Below are 17,446 nucleotides of genomic sequence, written 5' to 3'. Positions count from 1 at the left end.
GGAAAGAGGACATTAGTCTTTTGAAAAGAAAAATTAGTTGCTTTCCGGTTGGCTGCTGAGGTGCTTCCTTTGACTTTTATTCATCAGCTCTTTGGTTTTTTTTAACTTTGTACACAATGATCAATGCCAGATTCAGAAATATCTTTATTTCAATTGTCCAAAATGAATTGAACTTCAATTCTGTTCAATGTTTTTACGCTATAAGACAAGCCAATTAAGGATAAGCAATTATATCATGCACTGTGTCCAGAGAAGCTATGAAATTTATACATCTCTGCTGTTAAGGATGTCTGGTCCTTGTCCACTGTGCTTAGGTTAAGCAGTCATAGTTAATATTCTGTCAAAGCTATGGCCTATGGCCCATAGTGTTGAAATAAAAGGGTGGAACACCAGAATCTCTTTCATTATATAAATCATAAGATTATTATTTGGAAAGATATTACAGTTAAGAATTAAGATGAAAGTCCAGGATTGCTCTTGGGTACACTCAGAGATGTATAAACTCAGAGACAAAACACTACAGAAAATTCTGGCTTAATATTTCACCAAAGCTACTGAACAGCAAAACTTTTGTTAATACAGATAATTCTTCTGAAATCTAAAATTAAGTCATGGCTCAAGAGTTTTTACGTGGCTACCATAGGAAGCATTTAGCCAGTATTTGTTAAGGCTCATGTAGTTTTCCTATAAGAAAGAACATAAAACTGTTAATATATAAAAGAAACGGGTTGAAACTCAGCAGAACACTGTCATTAGAAAAAGTTAGAAAAATTAGAAAAATGTTGTTAGAGGTTATGGTAATAGCTAAAAATGCTATTAGGTATTACTTAATGTATAATTATTTACGTGGCAAGTGTAGATATGCACAAACATGTTTAGAGTCCCTGACAGTATACCATATATAAGTAGTGATTACAGTGATTGAGTACATGTTGAAACTGTCATTTCAAAGGATGCAAATATTGGCTTCTACAAATCCTGTGCAATGCACAGTTGGTAAATTATGGGACTAGAAAGTAACTTGAATAATTTGGAAGAAAATGTGAAAGTAGTGCACAAACAGATGCAGCAAGTGCTACCATTCAAGATGGTGTTTGGAGAGATACCATATTCCAGTGAATCACAATTTTTACCAGAGACCTAAGATCTCTTTAAACCAGATACTTATTAACTGGAAGAAAAGGACAAGTCTTGAGTAAAACTGAAGAAGTAATTAAAAGCAAATATATGAATATTTAACTGCTGACCACTTTACAAATTATAGTTGACAAGATCTGCAAAAGGTCCTTGCAAATGGAGAGGACTGGGAAAAGGAAGCAATCTCTTTTCATGACAAGAATTTTCATTTTAACAGATTTTAATAAATTAAGTAGAAATGTGCCATGGTTGAGGAATCGTACTCCCCAATTTAGTGTTCCCGTTGAGACTCTCCAAACGACACTGCTGCTCACTCAGTCACTCTCACCTTCCCTGTCTTCTCTGTGATAGGCTGGAGAGGATAATTGGAATCATGAAGTGTAATGACCATGGATTGAGATAAGAGCAATTTGCGGGATAAAGCAATGAGGTAAGAAAATTAACAGTGACAGCAGCAATGCTAAAAACAGAAGGTCCAAGAAAAGAAACTCAATTGGTCACTGTGGAAACTGCAACAACAGACAGTATTGGATGTCTCCCTCTGCCATGATTCCCCCACAGCTCCCTCTGGCTACAAACTGGTATTATATAAATATGCCCTCCAGCTCCAAACCAGCATCACTCCAGTACTCCATCCACCAAGCTTGCTCCACCAGTAGGAAGCACTTCTTCCTGACAGAGACTCCCTTCCCCTGACCCCTTCTGGCTACCACAGAGATTAACCCTGTCCTGAACAGAATCAGGGCAAATACATTAACATTTTCCGTAAAACCCCCTAAGTAAAAGAAACAAAACATATAGCCTCAGTCAAGATTCTTTGCCTAACATTTGATTGGTAAGATTTAAAATTTTGATTTTATGAGAAATCATATTTTATGAGAAATCAAAAATCACAGAATTTTTCAGACATTACACAGAGATCTCTAGTTCAGTATACGTCATCAGAGATGATATACTGGCAGGAGTCCTATTAAAGAATGTGATGATAATAAATGGTCTTGTGCATAGCTCATACAAGGAAAAGTTGAAAGGGAGGTTATTTAACTTGTGGAAGAAAAGGTTACAGAGGAATATTATCCATACATTTAGATATCTGATACAAAACATGAACCCAGACACTTATCACTGGTACCTTGTGGCAGGAGAAGAGGCAATAGACAAAGCAGGTTCCAATTAAGCATCAAAGGCTGCTCTTACCTGAGGTAAAACCCAAGAATGGCTTTCCCAAAGAATTTGTGGAATCACTGACCTTGAAAAACACTGAAAATCTAACTGAATACAGCCCTTAGCAACATGCTGTAGCTGTAACACTAAAGAGGGAGACTAGACTAGATGATCTTACTGATTGACAGGCAGCTGAACATGAGCCAGCAGGTGCACAGGTGTCCAAGAAGGCCAGTGGCATCCTGGCCTGTATCAGCCATGGCGTGGCCATCCGGACAAAGGAAGTGATTTGTCCCTGTACTCAGCACTGATTAGGCCACACCTTGAGTGCTTTATCCAGTTCTGGGCTCCTCAATTTATGAAGGATATTGAGATGCTGGAGCATGTCCAGAGAAGGGCAACAAAGCTGGTGAAGGGTCTAGAGAGCAAGTCCTGTGAGGATCATCTGAGAAAGCTAGTGGTGTTTAGCTTGAGAAAATTAGGCTTGGGGCGACCTTATTACTCTCTACAACTGCCTGAATGGAGGATGTAGCCAGGTGGGGGTCAGCCTCTTTCCCAGGCAACCAGTGATAGGACAAGTGAACACAATCTAAAGCTGAGCCAGGAAAGGTTTAGGTTGGTATGTTGATTTTGCATGGCCTGCATGGGTTTTTGGGGAACCGCAGAGGTGTCTTCTGTGAGAAGCTGCTGGAAGCTTCCACCATGTTCGGCAGAGCCAATCCCCGTTGGCTCTGAAGATGGGAGTGCCTCCGGCCGAGCTTGGGCCAATGACAGATGGTGGTAATGCCTCTGTGATAGCAGATTTAAGAGGAAAATCGAACCAAAGGGAGGCACAGGTTTTTTGTTCTAGCCAGAGAAGAGAAGGAGGTGAGAACATGTGAGGGAAACAAAGGAGACACCAAGGTCAGTGGAGAAGGTGAGGGAGGAGCTGCTCCAGGCACCGGAGCTGGGATTCCTCTGCAGGCCGTGGTGAGACCGTGGTGAAGCAGCTGTGCCCCTGCAGCCATGGGGATCCACGGGGGATGCCGAGATCCACCCCCAGCCCGTGGGGGAGATGCCAATGCCAGAGTGGGTGGATGCCTGGAGGAGGCTGTGATCCTGTGGGAGACCCGGTGGAGAGAGGGGCCCTGCTTCCAGGCTGGAGCAGCTTGTCCTTGGAGTACTGCACCTTGTGGGATAGTGACCCATGCTGCAGCAGTTTTGGGAGGACTGTGTGCCCTTGGGAGAGACTCTCATTGCAGCAGTTTTCAGAGGACTGCTGCTCGTGAGAGTGGGCCCATGTCAGAGAAGTTCACAGAGAACTGTCTCCTGTGGGAGGGACCCCATGGTCTACCAGGAGAAGGACCCCTCTCCCGGAGCAGTGGAAGAAAATCTTAGTGAGGAACTAATCAAACCCCCATGCCCTGTATCCCTGTTCTGTGGGTGGGAAGGAGGGAAGGTATGGGGGAAGAAAAGGTGTTTTTAAGGGCTTATTATTACTTTTTATTTTCCTCTTCTGATTTTGTTAGCAATAAATTCACTTTGTAGTTCTAAGTTGAGCCTGTTTTGCCCTTGGAATGTTTTCTCACAGTCTTTATCTCAGCTCATGAATCCTTCATTAAATTTTTCTCTCTCCTGCGTGCAGCTGTAGCAGGGGAGGGTGAGTTAGCCACTATCATGGGTGCCTGCTGTTGGGCCAGTATCAAACCACGACAGTTGGACACTAGGAGGAAGTTCTTCACAGAAAGGGTGATTGGGCATTGGAATGGGCTGCTCACACAGGTGGTGGAGTCAGGATCCCTGGAGGTGTCTAAGACAAGACATGGCAATCTGTGCCATGGTCTACAGGTGGTGTTGGGTTGTAGGTTGGACTTGATGATCTCAAAGGTCTTTAACAACCTGGTTGATTCTGTGTTTCTGTGATCAGTAGAGGTCCCTGCCAACATCATCCATTCCCTGATTCTGTATTATTTTCAATAGAACATGTGTGTTTTAAGCTGCAAGGATGTATGGAACTAACATTCACTCTGAGCATGTTAAAAAAGGCTAGATAAATGTCTATTATTTTGTTCATATATATAGGATAATTGATGATGAGTGCATAATAAACCTCTTCAAATACCATGAAAAATATATTTTAATCAAACTACCTGTGAATACTGCATTGCAATACTTCACTCTATATAAAATATTAAACTACAGTGAATTAAAACATAACACCAACTACTACATTGCACTGCTTAGCAAATGTGAGACATGCAAATAAGAATATTTTGTCTGTAGGCAGTCAGTTTTAGAATTGCAATCACTGGTGTGCTGATGGATAATTATTTTTAAGAAACGGTGGGAATCATCGTATTGGTCATGTATCTCCTATGTGACCTATTCTGTCTCACTCAGAAAAATGCCAAATTCAATGACCTGGAAAGGTTGCTTACTGTCTACCAGTGCCAGTAATTTCTCCCTACAACAAGTTTTCAGTGTCCTAATAATCATAATTACAAGGATACTTGGTTATGCATACGGTATATTAGCATAGTTTGATGTCAACCCTTAAGCATTGCCAGTGATTTGAAAACCTCTATCAGATGATGTGCGCAACTCCCAAGGATACCCCATCCTTCATCCTTAAGGGTAAGCATGTGCTCAACTGCATGACTGTTTTGGGCCTTAAGTCTTCACAATGTCTCCAGTGCAAGTCTGTGCAGAGACCACCGTGGATGTATTAGCTGGATTATTTATATTGCATAATCCTGGTCTCATGATAAACCCATTTATGAGAAACTGAAATAATTAACTCTGTATCTGTACAGCTGAGCACTTCTAGCTCTAAGCCATATTGATTAGGCTTAAGTAGCTGTAGATTGAGTGTCCCTAACCAGCCTGCAGATGACAAAAATTCTGTGATCCCCCAGCCCTACCTGCAACACAAGAGGTGAAGAGGACTTTGTTGAGAAGGTCTGCCAGTCAGCAGAAATGGCTTTGACACTTGTCTGAGCAGCATCCAGAGTTTTCACTGAGGAATATAACCATATTTAAGAGCAAAGGGGAAGAAGTTCAAAATCTGGCTTAATGACAAAATATTCTTTCCTTCTTGGAGTACCCTAGCTAGTTCTTTCCTAGGCTGTAGTTTTTGATGGGGAAAAGCAGTCTAGGAATCATGTTCCACCGCTTGGGACAAGACCATGCCAAACTTGATTCTCTTCCCTTTGAGTTCCACTCAGTCACTCAACAGAATCCCAGATTGTACATAAACAATATTTGATCGGGCTATTTAAACTATTTTTATTTCTATGAAAATTTCTTAAATAATAAATATATAATTATTTTAAATACATTAAATTATGTTATATTTTAAAACATTATATTCTAAGCTAATAAGTATATAATTAATTAAAAATGAATGGTTTATCTAGAACTATGTTTACACTGCTATATTGAAGTGTACATGCATCAAGATATCTGAAAGGATTATTCATAAAAGAGAGAAATTCAGGGTGGAGGGGTTTACCAAATAGGACAAAAGAAGCATGATCCTCATACTGCTGAAAAGAAAAACTGACTACAAAGTACAGCTGAATTTCTGAAATGTGAAGTGTTTGTCATATCTTTGAGATACAGGTGTATCTCAGAGGAATACAGGAATAAAGGATAGAGGTGTATCAGGGAAAAGGAGAAGAGGCAGAAACATGGAGGACTGTATTTTATTCCCAATTGTCATGGAGCAACATAGAGACAAACTATAGAGAATTGTCTAAAAATTTAACTCTCTTCCCACATCTACTTTTTTTTTCTTTTTTTTTTTTTTTTTTTTTTTTTTTTAATGAAAGAATGATCTAGCCTCTAAAAAGATAGAAACACAAAATCACTGAGTAGTTTATGATCATCACCTCTCTGCCATGGACAGGAATATCAGAATGTCATCTACTAGACCAGGCTGCTCAGGGCCCCATCCAGCCTGGACTTGAACCCTTCCAGGAATGGGGCATCCACTACATCTCTGGACAGCCCATTCCAATGCCTCACCCCCCTCACAGTAAAGAATATGTACCTAATATCTAATCTACATCTATCCATCTTAATTTAAGGCCATTACCTCTTGTTCTATCTCTCTCTCCCCAGCCTTCTTTCAAGCCACTTAAACGATTGTCATAATTCCCCTGATTCCTGATTCCTCTGCACTGACTGAGAATTTCACTCTATTGAAAAACATGTAGATACACATTAGCCTTATTGTAGCAAAATACAGTTTTACTATTTTAGAGAAGAATTTGTCTAAATCTTTTTTTTTCCCTGTAAAGAATTTCTCTATTGAACATTCAACATCGATGGAAGATTCATTCACTATATTTTGCTATTTTCAGACTCCCCTTAATTGGCTTTGCCTTTTTCCTCCAAAATATATTTATTCAACACTTTCCTCTTGTAAATAAGTTGAAATCTATCAAAAAGTAACAATTCACAGGCTTAATTAAAAGAAAAATAAACAAAATCGAGAGAGAAATAGCCTCCAATTTGGGAAAGAAATATAAGTAATTTGCTTTATTGGTGCTTTTTCTTTGTCACATTTAGCTTGAAGCTGTCAAGATGGGAGGCCAGTAAAAGAAAATAAAAGAATCTTTAATGAAAAAAGATCTTCAATACTCCAAATACAGATATGAGAAGGTAGCTAATAAATATGGATCCTTATTTTCTATTTAGTCTTTGAATCCTTTTCTGTTGCTGAATCTGCAATTGAAACTGCCTTTTATTAAGTTGTCTGTAAATAAAAATATTCACCTTTTTTCCAAAGAGCTGTTTGTATTAGCAATATGAGACTCTGTTTTATATACAGAGCTGTGAAATGTTATCTATTAAATGATTTAAAATAAGGTGGGCTTTTCGATGCATATTTTGTGGGTTAATAATTTATTTATATGCATACACATTTAATTCATCTTGACAAAAAGCCATTCAATTCCTGTTTAACCAAGACACAGGGTAGTAACCCAAGGATAAATGAAGAAGCATGGACTAGGACATGCCCATAAATTAAGTTAGCCTAAAAACCTGAATATACAATTGGGGTGAAGATCAATAAAATTTTCTGGTCTCCCAAACCTGCTATGGACATGAAATGGTAAGCGCTGAGGATCAGAGTACATGTCTGCCCAGGGTACCTGCCTGGGTTCCAAACTGTTAGTTACTGTCTTAGTTATCTGTTTCCAAAACAGATTTATCTGCAGATAATTAGATGCCAGCTGCATATAATGCATTTCTTAGGTCATCTATTACTAGCAGAATATAGTCATAACTCATTGGATAATGCAAGTAAGAAAGTTGATAAATATTATTAGGGCTAAATTAAATAATTTCAGGGTATTCCACTTTAAAGGCATCATTTTCTGTGTAATTCAGTATGCATATTTACAGTTATATATTAAGGACTCCAGAGGGTTTTAGCTCCTGCCACAATAATTGAATGCCAAACATCTGCTAGCAATCAAATCTGCTAGGAAACCTTTTAAGTAGCCCAGGAGCAGAAGAAGGTAAGATAATACTGTAATATTCAATTCTAGTCTCAGAGGTGGGAAAGAGAATAGAAAGGCAACAACCAATTTTGGTTTAATTAAAATTTTTCAATTTACATATAATGTAAAGGTAATAATTCTCTTTTCCTTTATACTTGGTGGCAGGTTTAATAAAATACGCTAAACCAGAATAGCCATCATTCATTAATTACTGAATGCCAACAGAAGTAATACTGTCATAGAATGACTTTATTAAACAAAGATATAAATTATGTGAGTCTTGTACAGCTCTTGATAACTGTTTTTACATTACTTTTCTTTGCATGTGATTAAAGAGTGGCAAAAAATACCAAATGGTGTTTTGTTAGTGGCTTTTGTTGAGAGATCTTTATGTTGCAAACAGCACCATGATTTGAAGTATTTAAAATAATATTTGAGAAAAAATAGTTAAAATACATTTCTGGGAAAAAGCCCCAAAATATATTCAGAGTCTACTACTTTGACTTAGAATTTTCTTTTTATAGGTATTTCATTATAAGGAGTACAATAATCCATGCTTGTGGACACCATGCTACAAATCTTTATGGCTTTACTTGTGCCTGTTGTCTCAGAGAATAGAGAACTGAAAAAGTTTGTCAGCAAGGGACAAATTACAGACAGAGACAACTTCTAGGAAAACACAGCTCACCCTGCTGTCATAGGTATCAGAATGTATTTTCCTTTGCTTACACACACTAATTTTTTGTGAAAAAACTTATTCAGCATGGCCAGAAGTCTCTGCTGGTGCTCCCAGCTAGCTGGAGGAGAATCTATGGAAGTGCTTGGTGAGTCTAGCATGCTTGTAAAACACAGCCCGGGGGGGCATCACAAATCACTGTACTCAAGAATGCACAGTAGCAGTCACCTTTGAGTGACTTCTGCTCGAAAGGACTAAGTCATCAACACTGAATAGTTTCATGACAGCACAGAAGCAATGGGCCTACCACCATAATTAAAATTCTGTCCTGTTAAGAAAGTGGAATCTATTTGAGGGACAGACACAATCTAAATTTCACCTTCATCTCTTTGCTAATATAATACTGTAAATGTTAGAATTAAAAAAAAAAAAAAAAGAAAAAAAAGAAAGAGAAAGTTCTGATTCTTGGCTTAAATATGAAATAAAGCATTTTACATGGTAGTGATAAAAGCACAGAAAATCAAAATGCTTTTTCCCCACTAACTTGAAGATTAGATACTTCACATGTTTGGTAGTACTGGAGGGAATGAAAAGCTGTGTTATCTTAGTACAGAGTTTCAAGTTCATCATGTGAATGTGAGCTTTTCTGAAGCTTTATGAAATTTTATTTTAACCATCAGTGAAAAACACTGTTCATTTTAAGATATATGGGTCATATATTTAATTCACTGAACTATTTTGCTCAAAATGTTATTTACAATTACAATGCATGTGCATTCTAGAAATCCTGAAATAGGGAAGTCAACATTGTGGCTCTGTGCTGTAAAAGAACATCTGGAAAGCTAGAGTGTTGATGCCTTCATCAAATAAAATTCACTGCAGCACTTAAAAAAAATCATGTAACGGTGTCAAATCTGAAATCTGATAATTTCTTGTGTTCTGCTGATCTTTGTCTCTTGTGAAATTCATTGCAACCACTCACTCCAATAGCAATGAGTTATTAAAACTGAAACAGTCAGATCTGAAAACCAATTTGGCTGTTAACCACCCTCTAAAACATCTAGTAGTTTCACAGAATATGGCCCTTGCAGAGGAGATGCAAAAAGCAGAGTATGGGCCATAGTATGTATGGCTCATTTAATTAGATTTTCAGGGTTTGAGAACAGTAATACAAATATCATATAAAAAAAACTTTAATTCATGGACTGTTTTCTGCCACCACTATGAAAATGTACTTTAAGATGCAGAACCATATTGTGTATTGAGTTATATCACTTCCACTTCATGTGCATTAAGACTGTATAATCTTGTTTTTCTTGTACTCTTCATTGGTCAGCATGAGAGTTTACTTCAATTGGTTTGGGATTAAAGTCCACTTTTTCCAGGTATGAGCAGTATGAAAGTTGCTGCATACAAATTCCTCTAGTGCTGTCCCAGACTGCCTATTCCATCATTCAGGATATCCTTCTTTCCAAGAACTGGGACAGACTGGCCAGAGTAAACATTTTTATAGGTGATGTTAGCACTTAAATAGCTAAGAATATCCTTTTCTCAAATAGAACCTTCCTTCTTCTTTCTGCTGAATTTAATTCATCAAATTTCATGGTCAGTGAAAGCCTTTCCAAAGGTCAGTGTCAAGCCTTTCCAACAATGAAACTAAGGGATTAAAGAATCGGTAAAATTATCAAAAACTGCCCTAGTCAGCAGCAAATCTAGGTCTAATAATTTGGAAGATATCAACAACTGGTCCTAGAGGTGATTAACCAGTTTTTTCCGATTGATGATTCTTAACCTGTAAAGAGGGAATTGATGTTGTAGACCCACGGTCTGGTAATCACGGGCTTAATTCTGCATTTTTGAAGAAGTAAGGATCTAAATATTCACCTGGTCATTTTTTTGCATTATTTTTGTGCTGGACTGCTGAAAGTTCATTCCTGAGCCATCACTTTTAGTTGGATTTTCATGACCTTGGTGCACAGAGCAAATTTACATGAGACTTGCCCTATGCACTCCATTGCTTATCAAATAAAACAATATCAAGTACAGAGCTGACTTCTTGATACTTCTTGATACTTCGTTGTCTTTTGATCTATCTTCTTCCAGCCACTACATGACAAAGCAGAGGGTTAAAATAGTTCTTGGCTAAATGCCCCAAGTGTGTTTATAGAATTCTATTCTGCTTGATTTATTTTGCTTGAGAACTTTTAAAAAGAAGCAATCCTACAGTCCATACGATAGCACCCATCCTATATTTGTAACACAGTTACTATTTAGAAGAGTTAACTGAAATTTAGGTATTGTATACGAAGGGAGAAAACAGGCTATATTTTGGTATTCCTGTCACCAGTTTGAACTTACCTTTTCAAGCTTTGGTTTTTGAACTCTTCCCTTTTTCCTCTGGCTTTCTTTTCAGCTTGTTTCTCTATAACCTTTCTTACATCACTTCTTTCTACTTTTACTGTAGCCATATCCATGTGGGATTTATGACTTTCATGGTCATTTTTCCTCCTAAAGACCTCTGGGTTTTTTTCCTAGCTCTTGCACCTGCTTGGTTTCTAGTTGTTAAACAAATATCACGTAGAAAATTCTAATTTCCCTCTTGTTCACAAATGAATACACAATGTTAACCTGACAGGCCGTCTTGTTTAAGAAAACCTTGCATGGAAAGGTCATTAAAAAACCATATCTTGATGACATAACTGGAACAAGGGTTACTTCTACTGTACCACCTTGAGTTCCTTAAGGTCAAAAAACATTAAGGGATATAAAACACTGCTTTTTGTGTTGTTGCCTTTTTCCCAACCTGGAAATGAAACCCAAGATAATTTTAGTAAGGAGGTAAAATGAAAGGGGATCTTTATTTGAGGGCCTTCAGAGGCAGTTATGGAAAGATGTCCACAAAAGCCCACACTCCCAGCCAGGGTGAGTACATTTTATAGGTTTTAGGAAATTAGCATAATTGATAAAAAGCACCAATTAGAAGGATAAGTGGTGATGCCATTCCCCCAGGTCAAGCCCCTTCTCTGGAGCCCCCCTTCAGCACTAGCTGTGCTTTGTCCATGAGAATGTATCTCGAAGGGTTTTTCTCAGCCTTGGTTCCCTGAAGAACCAAGATAACACGGAGCCTTGTACCTCCTGGAACTTGGAGCACAGGAATTTATTTTATCTTTCTGCTTAGGGAAAGGCCATGGAAAATTACTGGGAAAACTAGATACTAATACAACAGGGGAAAGAGTTACAAATATACATATATATATATATATATATGTGAAAAAGGTAGAGAACATATGAAAGAAAAAAAGGCAAAACCCAAATGGCATCAGTACAGCGTGTTACTGATTGTGAGGTGACAGTGATCAGCACTTTTCAGACACCCTAGGATATGAAGGGCCCCAGATCTAGCAATATGCAGAATATATATTCAGATTTGTTAAATAAAACCAGCATACTGAGACGGCCCGTGGATTCAAATGCCTCATCTCTCTGAACGTACTTTCCCCTCTTCTGCTCGCTGCTGTCAAATACTGCCTTTTGAGACACTTCTGTTCTAGAACATATGAAACAGGACACCTGGACTTTACAATGCATTGCATAGAAAACCAGGGAGTGAGAAATGGCAACAGTGATTTTGAAGTGAGAGAAATAACTATTTGGTAAATGGTATTAATATAAAAAGCTCTTTCAAATCAATTTCTGAAATTACTTCTTCAGTTTGCAACAGGATAATTCTACAGGATATACTATGTTGTAACTAGTAAAAGTCACTCAGCAGGGGTTCTCCTGTACTGATGGGCCTCCAGTCTGCAGCGTTAAGGCACAGAAACTTGGAATATAGCAAAGCAATCTGTTGAGAAACCAATTTAGTTTTGTGGCGTTTCTTTGTAAGTCCCACATGGCACCTTTTTTCTTAGGTATGTCAAGAAGGACGGATAATTTAACATACATTTGTCTTTGTAGAAAGTAATCCACAGTTTGTAGCTGATTTGTAGCTAATTTAGTCCCCACAAACCAAATTATAAATATAGCTTCCCATTTCTGAAATAGTTTTGTGGACTATATTCTTTGACTTAGAAACTGAATTAGTTGATTTTTATGTTAAAAATGTTTGTCCTTCCTTCATGATCATCATGTGATTGTTCTTTGAACAACACAGTAATAACAAAAGTATTCCTTCCTATTGGCAGGACAGGTTGAGAGTATGCAAGGTAAAACAAACATTTAATTTATAAATTATACCTTCTAATATAATAAAACTCATTGTTAACACTTTTAATGATTCTAACATGCAAATTCTGGGTTTTTGCATTTCTGTTGCCTTTCCTTCCCCCTAACAAATAGACAAGTGAAATGTAAATTGCAAGGAAGACAACAAAGTTGCTTTTACTTAGTTGAGATATAAATATTCAAAATATCACACAGAAAGGAAATCTTAACAGTTATCAAACAAACCTAACTGGACATTTTATAAGACAAATTTTTTGTAATTGCATCTAAAACTATTCAAAAAGGCTTGACTGTTTCTGGGGTTTAGAAGATCCTGCATTATTTCATTTTTTTAATAACTATGCAGCAAATAACTTTTTCTCTATCACTCTTCTCTCTCACTTAAACATTACTGTATGCAGTGCATGTAAATTCATTGTTAAATAATTTTAAAGTCTGAGACATATTATCCTTTAAAACTTTGTCTGACCAATAACATCCTTCATTCTTAACCCAAAAATAAACAAACCAACCAACCAAACAAACAAACAAGGATAAAACTACACTTCCATACCATATAGCATAGTTCCCTCATTTTCACGCAGTCCCTAAACCTATTTTTGTCTGTTCTTAAAATCAATCAACACTGTTATTTTAAGTGAGGTTGCATGCTTCTAACAAAAATATAACAACCCACCAAAAAAAAAACCCAAACCAAAAAAAAAAAAAAGAAAAGAAAAAACCACAAACCCAAAACCAGAACAACCCAAAAAAGCAAAACCAAGCAAACAAAAAAACCCCAAGAAAAGATAAATAATAATTGGTTCCTACCACTTCAATTCTTCAAAAATTACTAAAAAAATAAAGTCTGTTAAATATTTTTAAAATGTTGAAATTAGTGTTGAGATACATATGACTGTATAATAAAATATTATTTTAAAAGGTATTAAAGTCCTCTGACACTTTCTTATGAGTTTTGAATGCACTATTAGTTGATTATCGAGAACCCAGGATTTGAATTTTGGTATAACAAATGGTAGATGAAGGAATTAATATTTTGAAAAAATGGTTAGGAAAAGACAAAGAGGGAAGGGACATGGAATTTTCTCTGCGAAGAGAAATGTGAGCCTGCTGATCACTCTGAAACAAGTTTGATGTAGCATATATACAGTTCCATTTGAAGTACAAACTGCATAGCAATAAACCCAAGTTTTAGATCTTTATGGATCTAAGCTACACAGGTTTGGAATGGTGTTAACAAACAGCACTGATAAAGGGTTCCCTGTAACTATGCTTAAGTGTCTTAGTTTTCTGGCTTATTCAAAATAATCATTATTCTCTTGGATAACTATTTGTTAGGAAAAATGCATGTATTATTTATACATTTATATGAATTTAAAATCCTGAAGAAGCTGCATAAGACAAGGTACCCATGCCTGGTACTGCCAACTGGCACCCTCAGTGTCACTATCACTTCCAGTTTTATGTTATTGAAACCACTTTGCAGGAGCATATGATACTGTTTTGCCAAAACAAAGAAAATATAAGAAATCTGCTGCTGTAGACCATAATAATAGGCATCACAGACAAGCTGTACTTAACCTATACCAAAGGCTGTATTTAATAATAGGAATCAAAGAAAACAGTGGGTAGTGAGCAGTTTGCTGCTTCCACATAATATAGAAGAAGAACACATTTTTTAAATACATAAGTAAAAGATTATTTTCAGGAAGCATTTCAGCAGAATGCTAAAGGATGTGCTTTAATACACTTGTCAAGAATGACTTCTTTTTCACAAAATTTGTTAATTTGCTAAGAAAATAGTAGTAGAGGAAACATGATTTTGAGGAAGAAATCCCAATGGCAATCAAAAAACTAGTTGTAGATGTTGATTAAACTGTTAAAGACAGAATTAAATTGAATTATAGCTCTCACTATCTACAGATGGTGGTTATGTCCAACATCAATTTACCTGTCATAATGGTTTAGTGTGCTGATCAATAATTTTTCAAAAAAATTGCTCTTTAGATTTTATGATGTTGTGAGGCACCCCAAGAAGCCACAAGGACCTCTTCCACCCTCAGATGGATGCTCCATGCCTGGAAATGTTCAAGGCCAGGCTGGATGCAGCTCTGAGCAACCTGGTCCAGTGATAGGTGTTCTTGTCCACAGCAGAGTTGTTGGAACAAATTGACCTTTAGGGTCCTTCCAAGGCAGGCCATTCTATAACTCTGTGATGATCAGCAGAAATTCCATTGGCCTGGGAGGCTGAAGGATAACTGAGATTTGAAAAGGCATGACAGTACAAAAGAAAGTACCTCTTGCATGTGTTTTTCTTTTCAAGGTGTTCAGGAAATAAAGTTTTTATTTAAGAAGGACACATGGTTAGTTTCAGACTGGAGCTTAAGTAATTGATAGATATTTGAAACTGTTTGCTAAATATTCTGTAATGGTCAAACAAGTGAAATACCCAAATTTTTTTTTCAAAAAATATTTATAAAGTAAGACAGAAAGCAACACTATACCTTTGTATTAATTAGTAGGATGATTTCTGAATATGGGTGCAGTTGTGTTAACACTTCCTTGTCCTGCCCTGCTAAAGAAAACAGAGCTGGTAAATGCAAATCAGCCACTCCAAAATTCATTGAGAGAGATTTAGATGAATAGTTATAATTATTGGTTTGCAATGTAGAGAACATGTTGTTATTCTGAGGTGATATTTAATAAAATCATACCCAAATTTTTGAAAGAAGGAAAGGGTCAAGGATACTATATTGCAAAACCTGGAAAATCTTATTAATTTCTTGAAATTAATTTTAAAAATACACAAATTAATGTAAATTAAGTTTTACAATATAATGCTGGACCTGGAACCTAGAAAACTTTTCAACAGAAATCAGACACAGCTATATTTATATTCAGCTTAAAGCAAGGAAAAAGTCAGAGATATTGCATTAATCAGATATAGTAATCTGTGTTTACATAAATCTGTAAACTGGTACAAAGTAGGGGAAGTGCACTAATAGCTTAGCACTCTTTGCTAACTTTTTCTGGTAAGGAGTTAATTTTTCATTTATTTCTTCATTTAGAAAAAAAGGTATGGGTTGCTAACTAATATAAATACATTTTTTTTATTTCTATAACCTCCAGAAATATATGATATCTAAAATACATATTATTTATAGCAAACAAAAACATGCATGGTTTTAAAGAGGTATCTAAAAATATTTTAGGGAATGGTCCTTTAGTGCATGTATTACAAATATATAAGATGTTCAAACCTTGAAAATTAAGCCAGCTTTTTTAGTGCTGATTTTGGTGTGCCAAATAGAAAAGAGGGATTTTTTTCTTTTGAATAATCTTACAAGTACTTGTGCAGCCAGTTGTTCATCATATTTTCATCTGATGATGCATTTCACAATATCTTGGCTATAATAATATTCAGGTCACGTCAAAAAAGGCAGCAAGTTAATTCTAAATTTGGACAGGAAAAAAAGAAAAGGTAACCAGTCAAATGCTCTGCCTGATGACAATGCTGAAATCTTTGTAAGCTTCTTTGCATCATTCAAAGGCCAAAAATGCTGACAGCACAAAATGAAAAATTTGTTTGAATTTAAATAGCCCCTGAACCTACAGGATCCTATCAGATTCTTTCAACTAATGTAATGCCTGGGAAGCCACTCTCTGGCAGAAGCTCAGGTCATTTCTACAACCCTTCCTTGTCCCCCTGCAATAAAAAAATATTTTCTTCCCAGCTGATATTTCACACTTTGTAATTTGGCTACTAAATGGGAAAAGTCTCCAAAATGCTGCAAACTAAAGTGAGCAGTTTGAGCATGTTCTATGAAAACTAAAATGCATACATGCATACATGTTTTCACTTTTTCTCCTCAGGATTTGCTCCTATTAACCCTTGCACATATAAGAAAACAGGTTTTTTAAGAAATGTATATGCTAAGTAGCTATTCAGAAAAAATGTATTTCATGTTACATAAACACGCACCTATTGTGGTACTTATGAATCAAAAGATTATTTCAAAATGTAAAAGCTAGTGACATGACTAAACATTTAAACTAGATAGATTTAAAAACAAAACAAAAAAAAAGCTCAGGTAAGTGCATGGATGCATTAGCATTAAAGATGCTCATAATTTTGGTAAATGCAAAAGAATGCTCGCAAGACAGTTAAAACTACCAATATATAATAATGAAGTACATTTTCCCTACAGGAATATAATAACAATAAACATTAGAATTATGGGGTTTTTTTCTGAAAGTCACAGTGTAACTGCTTCATCACTTTGAGTTAGTGATTCAGTGACTAATAAATCACTTGAAATTCTTCTGTATGCTTCTTATATTTTTATATTTTATATGGACCTTATATTAGGTCCATGCCTTCCATATATAGACAAACTATTTTAACATTCATTGAAATAAATGTTTCTGGAAAAGAAATGTAAAAACAAATGCAGAACTAATTTGCAGGATTAGCAAATTAACATCCCATCTAAGTATTTAGTGTAGAAATAAGATATTAAGCAGAGACAAATTGAAACACTTTGTGTACAAAGATCCTAAATTTAGAGTATAAGTTTGGGGCATGAGAGTAAGTAATTCTCTGGATTTGGGAATAACCCTCATTTTCTCCTATGAAATATTTGTTTTAACATTTTGACAGCCATGTCAGAAGGTAAAGGCAGAATGGGTATAAAATGTAGTCCAAGGCTTTCATAGGTTTAGTAAAGATTCAATTTTTTGCCAATAGAAGAAGATA

This window comes from Pyrgilauda ruficollis, unplaced genomic scaffold (genome assembly GCF_017590135.1).
Source record: "Pyrgilauda ruficollis isolate IOZ18807 unplaced genomic scaffold, ASM1759013v1 scaffold53, whole genome shotgun sequence".
Lineage (NCBI taxonomy): Eukaryota > Metazoa > Chordata > Aves > Passeriformes > Passeridae > Pyrgilauda > Pyrgilauda ruficollis.
Note: the sequence above shows the minus strand (reverse complement) of the source record.